At 43.6% G+C, this 10,428-nt stretch overlaps 1 non-coding gene across 1 annotated transcript; it reads right to left on the reverse strand.

Annotated features, from left to right (window-relative positions):
- Window positions 1–1,204: 1,204 nt before the first annotated feature.
- On the reverse strand, window positions 1,205–1,307 carry LOC122110541. Its single transcript, XR_006147898.1, has one exon. It is a non-coding gene; the product is annotated as a U6 spliceosomal RNA (small nuclear RNA).
- Between the last annotated feature and the right edge of the window lie 9,121 nt (window positions 1,308–10,428).

Raw genomic sequence — 10,428 nt, forward strand, 5'->3', positions numbered from 1 at the left:
GTAAGTATATGTTATGCTTAAGATCTACAGAGGGGCTATATTGTCATTTGGAGCACAGGCTTGGAACCTAGATGCTGGGTGCAAGTCCCAGATCACCACTACCATGTGAACCTATTGGCCTCTCTTCAACTCAGTTCCCTCATTTGTGAAGTAGGAACAATAAGAGAGCCCCCCGCCTCAATGATGTGAATCAAACCCAGGACCTTATTCTAGTATGCAGGTACTATACCAATGAGCTACATTCCCAGCTGAGGACCTATCTTATTGTGTGTTACAAGGGCTATAACTTACCAACAACACACATGTGGTCAGCAAACGCTAAGCGTTCATATGTTCATATGTCTTTATTTGGTAACAGCTAAAAACCTGGAAATTCAACTGCCAGCCATTTCCAATTTAAAACTGGCTATGTAGCATCTCCAATCTGGAATACCAGGTAGCCATTGAAAGAAATAAAGCAGAACTATATCTACTTAAATAGAACCTACTTCATAATAAGTAATGAATAGTATTTATGTTATATATAAAAGTTAGCTAAGTTAATGATATGTAAGAGAGAATATATAGACAAACATACAGAGTTAGAACTTACTGATGTGTTTAAAAGTTAAACAGTTGTATGACTTCACCTGCATAGAAAATTTCTAGAAGAACCCTTAAATGGTTGCCAATAGGATATTCATGTCTAGGGAGAGAATATAGAGAGCTAGAGAAATTGTGCTTCCTCCTTTACTACTATATAAATCTTCTACCATGAACATACACTTTTTAAACACTTCTAGAGACAGGTGCCAGTGTAATCCTAGTGACTCAGGAAGTTGAGATCTGAGGCGCACAGCTCAAAGCCAGCCCAGGCAGGAAAGTCCATGAGACTTTTTTTTTTTAATTTTAAGATTTTTTATTGTGAAAATACCGTACAGAGGAGTTACAATTACGTGGGCAAGATAACGAGTACATTTCTTATCAAGCATTGTTGCCTCCTCATTGTTTCCCCTTCCCATACTCCTCCCCTCCCCCCACCCCATCCTCCCTCACCCCCCACAAGTTTTAAGTTCGTTTTTTGACATAACGACTTGTACATCTCATTATTGCAATGGGTCCACCTGTATCCCTAGTTAAACGATTTGTTTCCCTTTCCCTCCACAAATTATACCAACATCAATTACAGTGAAGGTATGGGTTATACCATTGGGGAGGAACATACAAAAATATGGAACGCTTCATGAATTTGTGTGTCATCCTTGCGCTGGGGCCATGCTAATCTTCTCTGTATTGTTCCAATTTTAGTCCGTGTGCCTCTGAAGCACATAGTGAGACTCTTATCTCCAGTTAAGTACTCAAAAAAGCTGGAAGAGGTGAGATGGCCCAACTGATAAGAGCACTAGCCTTGAGCTAAAGAAGATCAGGAAAAGCACCCAGGCCCAGACCAGAGTTCAAGCCCCAGGAGGGGAGCTTCTAGAAAAGAATGAAATAAATCTACTTTGTTCCATTACTGAAGAAAAATGTTTCAAGATGTAGTGTTTTGTTTTGTTTTGCCAGTCCTAGAGCTTGCACTCAGGGCCTGGGCACTGTCTTTGAGCCTCTGTGTGCTCAAGGCTAGCATTCTACCACTTGAGCAACAGCACCACTTTTTCTGTTTATGTGGTACTGAGGAATTGAACCCAGGGCTTCATGCATGCTAGGCAAGTACTCTGCCACATTCCTATCCTTGTAGTATTGATTTTTAAATGACAGAATATGAATAGAGTAATAGTACTCTTTATTCCAACAGCCATAGGAATGAATCTCAGTTTACAAATTTTATTTTATTTTTTTGTCGGTCATGGGGCTTGAACTCTGGGGCTGAGCACTGTCCCTCAGCTCTTCAGCTAAAGGCTAGTGCTCCACCACTTGAGCTACACTGCCACTTCCAGTTTTCTGGTGGTTTATTGGAGATAAAGAGTTTCACAGACTTTCTTGCCCGGGCTGGCTTTGAACTATGATCCTCAGATCTCAGCCTCCTGAGTAGCTAGGATTACAGGCGTGAGCCACCAGCGCCTGGCTTCAGTTTACAAATTTTATTTGTAAGAAATTCCATTTTAGGGCTGGGAAGGTGGCTCAGTGGTAGAGCACTTGCCTTGCATGCTCGAGGCCCTGGGTTCAATTCCTAAGCACCACATAAGCAAAAAGCCGGAAGTGGCGCTGTGGCTCAAGTGGTAGAGTGTTAGCCTTGAGCTGAAGAGCTGAGGGACTGCGCCCAGGCCCAGAGTTCAGGCCCCATGATCGGAAAAGAAAAGAAATTCCATTTTAGCCGGGTGCTGGTGGCTCATGCCTGTAATCCTAGCTACTCAGGAGGCTGAGATCTGAGGATCGCGGTTCAAAGCCAGCCCAGGTAGGAAAGACCGTGAGACTCCTATCTCCAATAAACCACCAGAAAACCGGAAGTGGTGCTGTAGCTCAAGTGGTAGAGCGCTCGCCTTGAGCTGAAGAGCTGAGGGACAGTGCCCAGGCCCAGAGTTCAAGGCCCACTACCGACAAAAAAAAAAATCCATTTTAGTTTATATAATTTAATTCATGTTTAGGGTCAGCTTTGACCCTGAAACTTACTTTCGATGTGTCTGAATTATCTCAGATGGTATCTGTGAGGCTGGCAGAGGCCAGGTCCATCCGGTAGCCTCCATTGCTCTGGGCCTCTTCCTGAGCAGCCAGGAATCCTGGGCCCAGTGACCAGTGTCCTTATGACCTGACGCACCATGTGGCCACCTCTGTCTGAGATCTTTCTCCTGCCTTCCCAGATGAACTGTTAGAAGGCAAGCTGAGACTCTAGAAGCCAAAGATTCTTTTTTTTTTTTTGGGTCCAGTCGTAGGGCCTGAACTCTGGGCCTGGGCACTGTCCCTCAGCTCTTCAGCTCAAGGCTAGCGCTCTACCACTTGAGCCACAGCGCCACTTCTGGCTTTTTTCTTATGTGGTGCTGAGGAATCGAACCCAGGGCCTCAAGCATGCAAGGCAAGCACTCTACCACTGAGCTACCTTCCCAGCCCAAGCCAAAGATTCTTACTCCTCTATGTCACCTGTCCCCTAGCCAGTCAGGGAGAACAGGACTGGAAAAAAAGCTTTTTCCACTCCACAGTAAATCCTTTCTCCACTTTGCTTCTACTCAAGGCTTTCAGCCTTTGCCAGAGAACACTTGTACTTCGATGGGCTACTCAGCAAATCTTGAAGTTGCCCTAAACCCTTAAGCTTTTAGCACACAAAAGCTAGAGAGGCAGCTGGAGAGCAGCTCAGGACATAATGAGTTCCCTGAGCATGCGAGGAGGAAAGAGGAAAATGAAAAGATGACCAATCAATTCCTTAAATACTATCCCAGCCATGTGTATGTGCAAAAGAAAGCAAAAAGGCTGAATAAATCCATCAAATAATTAACAGCTTACCTCCAGAGTAGGCTTCTAGATGGGAGAAGAGATGGTATCAGACTGTTAACATTTTATTCTTCATTTCTAAGTTTTTGATTTTTTTTTTTTTGGTCATGTGGCCCGAACTCTGGGCCTGGGCACTGTCCCTCAGCTCTTCAAGGCTCGCACTCTACCACTTGAGCCACAGTGCCACTTCCTGCTTTTTCTGCTTATGTGGTGCTAAGGAATTGAACCCAGGGCCTTATGCATGTGAGGCAAGTACTCTACCACTGAGCCACCTTCCCAGCCCTGTTGATGTTTTTTAATGATAAAGTTGTACTTAGTATTAAAAAAAAAAAACTCATGGAAACAAGAGGTTTTTCTTTGTTGCTATTTTTGTTTGCTTTTCTTTTCTTCTTGTTTATCTGGTTTTGGGAGGGTAAGAGGGGCAGAGAAATGGAGGGACCAAGGGTGAACAAATGCAGCAGTGATACTCACTAGACACTATGTTGAAAATAAACTATACAACTTATGGGTAGAAATGGGAGGAAAAAACTGAGAGAGAGGGCTGGGAAGGTGGCTCAGTGGTAGAGCGCTTGCCTTGCATGCATGAGGCCCTGGGTTCAATTCCTCAGCACCACATAAGCAAAAAGAAAAAAGCCAGAAGTGGCGAGTGTGGCTCAAGTGGTAGAGTGCTAGCCTTGAGCTGAAGAGTTGAGGGACAGCGCCCAGGCCCAGAGTTCAGGCCCCACAACCAGACCCCCCACCAAAAAAAAAAAAAAAAAAACCTGAGAGAGAGCGAGGGAAGGGGTGACATTATGCAAAAAGAAATGTACTCATTACCTACTTAAATAACTGTAACCCCTCTGTACATCACCTTTATAACAATAAAAAAATTAAAGCAGAAAACAGACACAATGGGCTGACACTGAGACAGAGCTTTGCCTAGTGCAAAGGAGCTTATTCCAAGTTAGAATGAGTTAGGTCTACCTGTGGAGCCAAGGCCTATAGCTCTATAGGACAATTAGAAGCATAGCTCCTGCTGTGAGGCCACGGGAGGGCCAGTGACTTGCCAGAGGTATACGGTACTGATGGGTGTGACAATGTCCAGCAAAACTGATAGCTCCTGAGGGTGTGGCAGGAGCAAAGGGGCAAAGGGAGGTTGCAGAACCAGAGGAAGGGAAGAGATTGGGAAAGGTGGTGGTAATTATTCAGCCTGTACACTAGACACACCCTGGGGACACCCAAGATGTCCATGGGGTAAGAGTATGAGAAGGCAGAAGCTGAGCTCCTATAGTGGCAGCCAAGAGCAAGACAGACGCACGTGGTTGAGCTCTAATGACGTGACAAGGGCATGAGTTCAGATACGTGCATAGGTGGGGAGCACAGGACAGCGAGCCACAGAGTCTGCATGGGAGGGGTCAGGGAAGTTCTGAGCCAGCTGACCTTGGTGAGTCAGACTTGACAGACGGGCAATGGAGCACTGGGTGGAAAGGATGGAGAGCATGAGGAGCCACATGTGCAAAGGCCTGGCACCTGAGTGAGCAGTGTTTGGGGGACCTGAAAACAGCTCAGTCTGTTTACAATGAACCTAAGGGGGAGTGGAAGGTGAGGCCTATGGTAAGGAAGGAACCTGGACTTTATCCTGCAGGCAGCAGTGACACTCATGCAGTTCAGAAAAGGTCTACTTGGAAAGGAGATGATCACATTTACCGGGGAAGTGTCTCACCACCACACCCCTACCACCCAGCTAATTCCCACCCAGTGAACAGCCTGAGAATGAGTTACTTCTTTCAGGAAGTTCCCCCTAACACCTAAGCTAGTCCTCAGCTAAGGTTTCTAGGAGTTTCCAAGCACCTCTATCATCTTTCCTCATCACACTGAGTCGTAACAACCTGTGCCCTGTGTCTCTCCTCCTCTGTACACTGCCATAGAAGTATTGGGAGGTCAGGAACCTTAACTTCGCTCTAGATGTAGTCCTCATACTCTCCCTGTACCTGGCTGATAAATACTCAATATGTATTTAGGGAAAAACGGAAATGTGGAAAGAAACCTTGGAAAATACTTAGGAGGCAGAATGAATAGGTTTGGGTGATTAGATGAGGGTACCAGATACTTGAGGACTCCTACCTAGGTTGTGGCTTATGCAGCTGAGGCGATGAGTTAACCATGACTAGTTTATTCTGGAAGAGGAGGCAATGTTGGAGGTGATGAAATGTTGACTCTGACATGCCTGTAGGACATTCAGGTAGAACTGACCCAGGTGGAACCAAGTAAGTAACGTTCAGAAGAGAATGTCTAGGTGCTTGTGGCTCATGCCTGTAACCCCAGCTACTCAGAATGCTGAGATCTAAGGATCACGGGAAAGTCTGTGAGACTTTTATCTCCAGTTAACCACCAGAAAATCAGAAATGGAGCTGTGGCTCAAAGTAGTAGAGCACTAGCCTTGAGCAAAAAAGCTCAGGAACCATGCCTAAGCCCCAAGTTCAAGCCCCATGACTGACCAAAAAAAGGAAAATTAGAGAACCATCAAGTGATAGTTAAAAGAGTAGAGAAAGAATAGTTGGAGGAGGAGGTGAAACAACAAAGAGGATGGCAATCTGTAAGAGGAGGAGTCAAAGACAGAAAAATCAGCGTGAGGGAGGGAGGATGAGAAGCAGCCAAGAGCAAGTACCACAGGCACTGTCTATGGGAAAAGCAGCTTCAAGGGCTAGCAAACCAAATCTAACAGTGTGGAGGGACTGAGGGCAAACCAAAACTGAGGAACAAGAAGGCTAACAGTGGGGTATGGTCATGTAGACTACAGGCTCTCGAAGTACCCAAGACCCTTCCAGGAAGGTACATTAAGTCAAGACCATATTCTTTTATAATTAAACCAAAAGGTTTGTTTTTGTTTTATAATATTTACTTTATGAATATTTGCCCTGATTTTGCAAAATTAACAATGAGTGAAACTTTGGGGCCTTAACCCAAATCAACAAAGAGATACCAAAGTATACCAGAAATCATATTTTTCACTGCACATTCTAGCAGTTCTACAAAAAAATCAGCTTCATTCAAGCCCCATGACCGACTGAAAAAAAAATCAAAAACAAAACAACAACAACAAAAAAAGTTCGGCTTCAGCCAGATTCTGGTAGCTGATGCCCATAATCCTAGCTACTCAGGAAACTGAGTTCTGAGGTTCGTGGTTCAAAGCCAGCCCAAGAGAAGTCTGTGAGATTCTTAGCTCCAATGAATCACACACACCAAAAAAAGGTGGACATAGAGCTGCAGCTCAAGTAGAGTGCTATCATTAAGGGAGAAAAGAAAAAGGCTAGGGACAGCACCTAGATCCCAAGTTTAAGCCCCAGAAATACACACACACACACAGACACACACAGAGTCCAGCTTTATCTAAGGATGTATGTGCCTGATAACCATCAGTTTTATCAAATCTTGACCCTTGATTATGTCTTTTAAATTGTCTACTTCATAAAGGTCTTGCCAATATTGAAGTACAGAACACAGTGTGATTGTTTTACAAGCTGAACTTACCTGCTTTTTCATGAAACTATTTTGTCAGTCAAGGAACTTGAACACTGTCTCTGAGCCTTTGTGCTTAAGACTAGCACTCTATCACTTTGAGCCACAGCTTCACTTCACTTTTTGTTTTTTGATGGTTGATTGAAGATAAGTTTCTTGTACTTTCCAGCCTGAGCTGGCTTTTGGACCATGATCCTCAGATCTCATCCTCCTGAATAGCTAGGATTACAGGCATGAGCAATCAGCACCTGGCTATGAAACATCCTTTTTTTTTTTTTGGAGAGGGAAGGAGGATTAAAAGATTATAAGTATTCAAACTTGGGTATTTAGCAGATCATTTTAGGAAAATGAAGCCAGCCCATCACCTCAAAAAAACAAGTATTTGTTCCCAATTGTAAAAACTGGACTGTCAAATGATGATTCAGTATTTGGGGAAACTTGTATCAAAACTGATGGATGTCTGAAGACTTCTCAGTAACTGAGCCTTGAAGCAAGATTAGTGGTAGTACTGACAAATGTGAGATTTTGATACAGTAGACCAAAATGCACCTAGATTTAGGAGAGTGTATATAGCTCACAGAAATGTATACTTTGTGGGGGTTTTTTGTCTTTTATTTTATGGTACTGGGGATTGAACTAGGATGTTGCATTTAGGAGACAAGTGCTTTGCCACTGAGCTACATCCCAGCCCTGAGCCATGCCTTTCAACACAAGCAGTCCATGATATTATCAAACCAGGCAAGAGTAAAGATCTATTCATAGTGCAAGACAAACCACAGTGTATGAAGGAGTTCACTGCTTCTGAAGTATATATTGCTACTAATTTTTCAGAAACTATCATTTATCCAATTTTGGTGATATATCAAAGAACAGACATAACAATCTGAAAAAAAGCTATTAAAATACTACTTTTTCAAAGCTAGGTGCTGGTGGCTCATGCCTGTAATCCTAGCTCCTCAGGAGGCTGAGATCTGAGGACTGATGTTCAAAGCTAATCGGGACAGAAAAGTCCGTGAGACTCTTTTCTCCAATAAGCTATTCAGAAAAAGCCAGAAGTGCTGCTGTGGCTCACGTGGTAGAAGACTAACCTTGAGAAAAAGAATCTCAGGGACAGTGCTCAGGCCAAGTTCAAGTCCCAAGACCAGCAACAGATAGGTAGATAGATAGATAGATAGCTTACTTTTTCAGCTGGATGTGATGACTCATGGGTGTAATCCCACCTGCTTGGGAGGCAGAGGTAGAGGACTCCCCTATAGCCCCTGATGGCCACATTCTACATACATTCACGTATGTGGATTAGGAAGAATATACCATGTATAGACAGAGTTGACACAGTGTTTCTTCTATTTGGCATGGTGCCAAGGTTCATTCATATTGCTGCATATAACAAGATTCCTTCTTTTTAAGGCTGTGTGACGCTTTTTTTTGGGGGGGGGGTGAGGGGGTCCGGTCGTGGGGCCTGAATTCTGGGCCTGGGCGCTGTCCCTCAGCTCTTCAGCTCAAAGCTAGCGCTCTACCACTTGAGCCACAGCGCCACTTCCAGCTTTTTTCTTTTTGCTTATGTGGTGCTGAGGAATCGAACCCAGGGCCTCATGCATGCAAGGCAAGCACTCTACCACTGAGCTACCTTCCCAGACCTGAATACACTTCTTGATATGTATATTCTATTGTGAAATATACCATTATTTGTGTGGTCTCAGCATCAGCATGTTACCCAATCATATTCATTGTACCAACTAATGGGTTCCTTATATTTCCATACATGCCTATAATACTCCCACCTCTCTTTTCCTCCTTTTTCCCCTTCTTTCCTGATTCCTTCCCATTACATAGTAGTCCATCTTGTATTTCAAGTTGTCCTTTTTTGCTGTTGTTTCCACATGAGAGAAAACATACAATTTCCTTTTCTGTGTCTGATTTCATTTACCGTAATAATCTTCAGTTCCTTTATTTTTCTATGAATGACATGCTTTCATTATTATTCATGGCAGAATAAAACTCCACTATGAGCCGGGCGCTGGTGGCTCACGCCTGTAATCCTAGCTACTCAGGAGGCTGAGATCTGAGGATTGCGGTTCAAAGCCAGCCCGGGCAGGAGAGCCCGTGAGACTCCTATCTCCAATAAACCACCAGAAAACCGGAAGTGGTGCTGTAGCTCAAGTGGTAGAGCGCTCGCCTTGAGCTGAAGAGCTGAGGGACAGCGCCCAGGCCCAGAGTTCAAGCCCCACGACCGACAAAAAAAAAAAAAACTCCACTATGTATATACCATTCTTTTTTTTTTTAATCCATTCATCTGATGACAGTGCCTAGGCTGATTCCATATCTTGGCTATTAAGAATAGGGCCACAAGTCAGGCATTGGTGATTTATGCCTGTAATCCTAGCTACTCATGAGGCTGAAATCTGAAGACCATGGTTGAAAACCAGGTTGGGGTGAAAAATCCTCAAGACTCTTATCTCCAATTAACCAGCAAAAAGCCAGAAATGGAACTGTGGCTCAAGTAGCAGAGTATTAGCCTTGAGCATAAAAACTCAAAGACAATGCCCAGGCCCTGAGTCCAAACCCCAGGATTAGCCACATATATACACAAAGAATAGTGCTAAAATAAAAAGGGTATTCAGATATCTCTTCTGTATGCTGACTGCATTTCCTTAAAGTAATATCCACATATCACAATTCCTTTAATCTTTTTTTTTTTGCCAGTCTTGGGGCTTGAAATCAGGGCCTGGGTGCTGTCCCTGAGATTCTTTTGTTTAAGGTTAGTACTCTACTACTTGCGCCACAGTGTTACTTCCAGCTTTTTCTGTGTATGTGGTACTGAGGAATCAAACCCAGGGCTTCATTCATACTAGGCAAGCACTCTACCACTAAGCCATATTCCCAGCCTAACCAGTTTTTCTTTTCTTTTTTTTTCTGTTTATGTGGTGCTGAGGAATCGAACCCAGGGCCTCATGCTTGCAAGGCATGCACTCTACCGCTGAGCTACCTTCCCAGCCCCTAACCAGTTTTTCTATATACAAAGTGAACAAGCTCTAAATATAGCACATATATTGTTTCTCACTCTCCCTCAAAAAAAAAAAACAAAACAAAACAAACAGAAAAGTAACAAAAGAACAGAAGGTTAAGGGAATAACAAAACACTGAAACAAGGACACAGGATGATCCATTGCAACAATGATACCCACAGGACAGTATATTGGAAACGAACTTTACAACTTGGGGGGGGGGGGGAGTATGGGAGGTGGGGGATGGAAGGGATAGTGAGAGAACAAGGGAAGGGGTAACAATGGTGGACAAGCACTCATTTGCCTTACTCTTCTGTACAGCATCCATAAAATTTTCAAAAAAGAACAAAGGGAAGGTTAAAGGTATGTTTACTGTATCTTTATACTTGATTATGGAGATGGTATCACAGAGGAAGAGTTGTCCATAAATCCAAATTCAAAATGCACACATTAAATTTACACTAGTTTTTGTATATTATACCTCAATAAGGCTAGGAGGGGGAAAATGGCCCTAAAATCAAAATAT

Source organism: Dipodomys spectabilis, unplaced genomic scaffold, assembly GCF_019054845.1.
Source record: "Dipodomys spectabilis isolate Male_0828 unplaced genomic scaffold, ASM1905484v1 ptg000079l, whole genome shotgun sequence".
Taxonomy (NCBI): Eukaryota; Metazoa; Chordata; class Mammalia; order Rodentia; family Heteromyidae; genus Dipodomys; species Dipodomys spectabilis.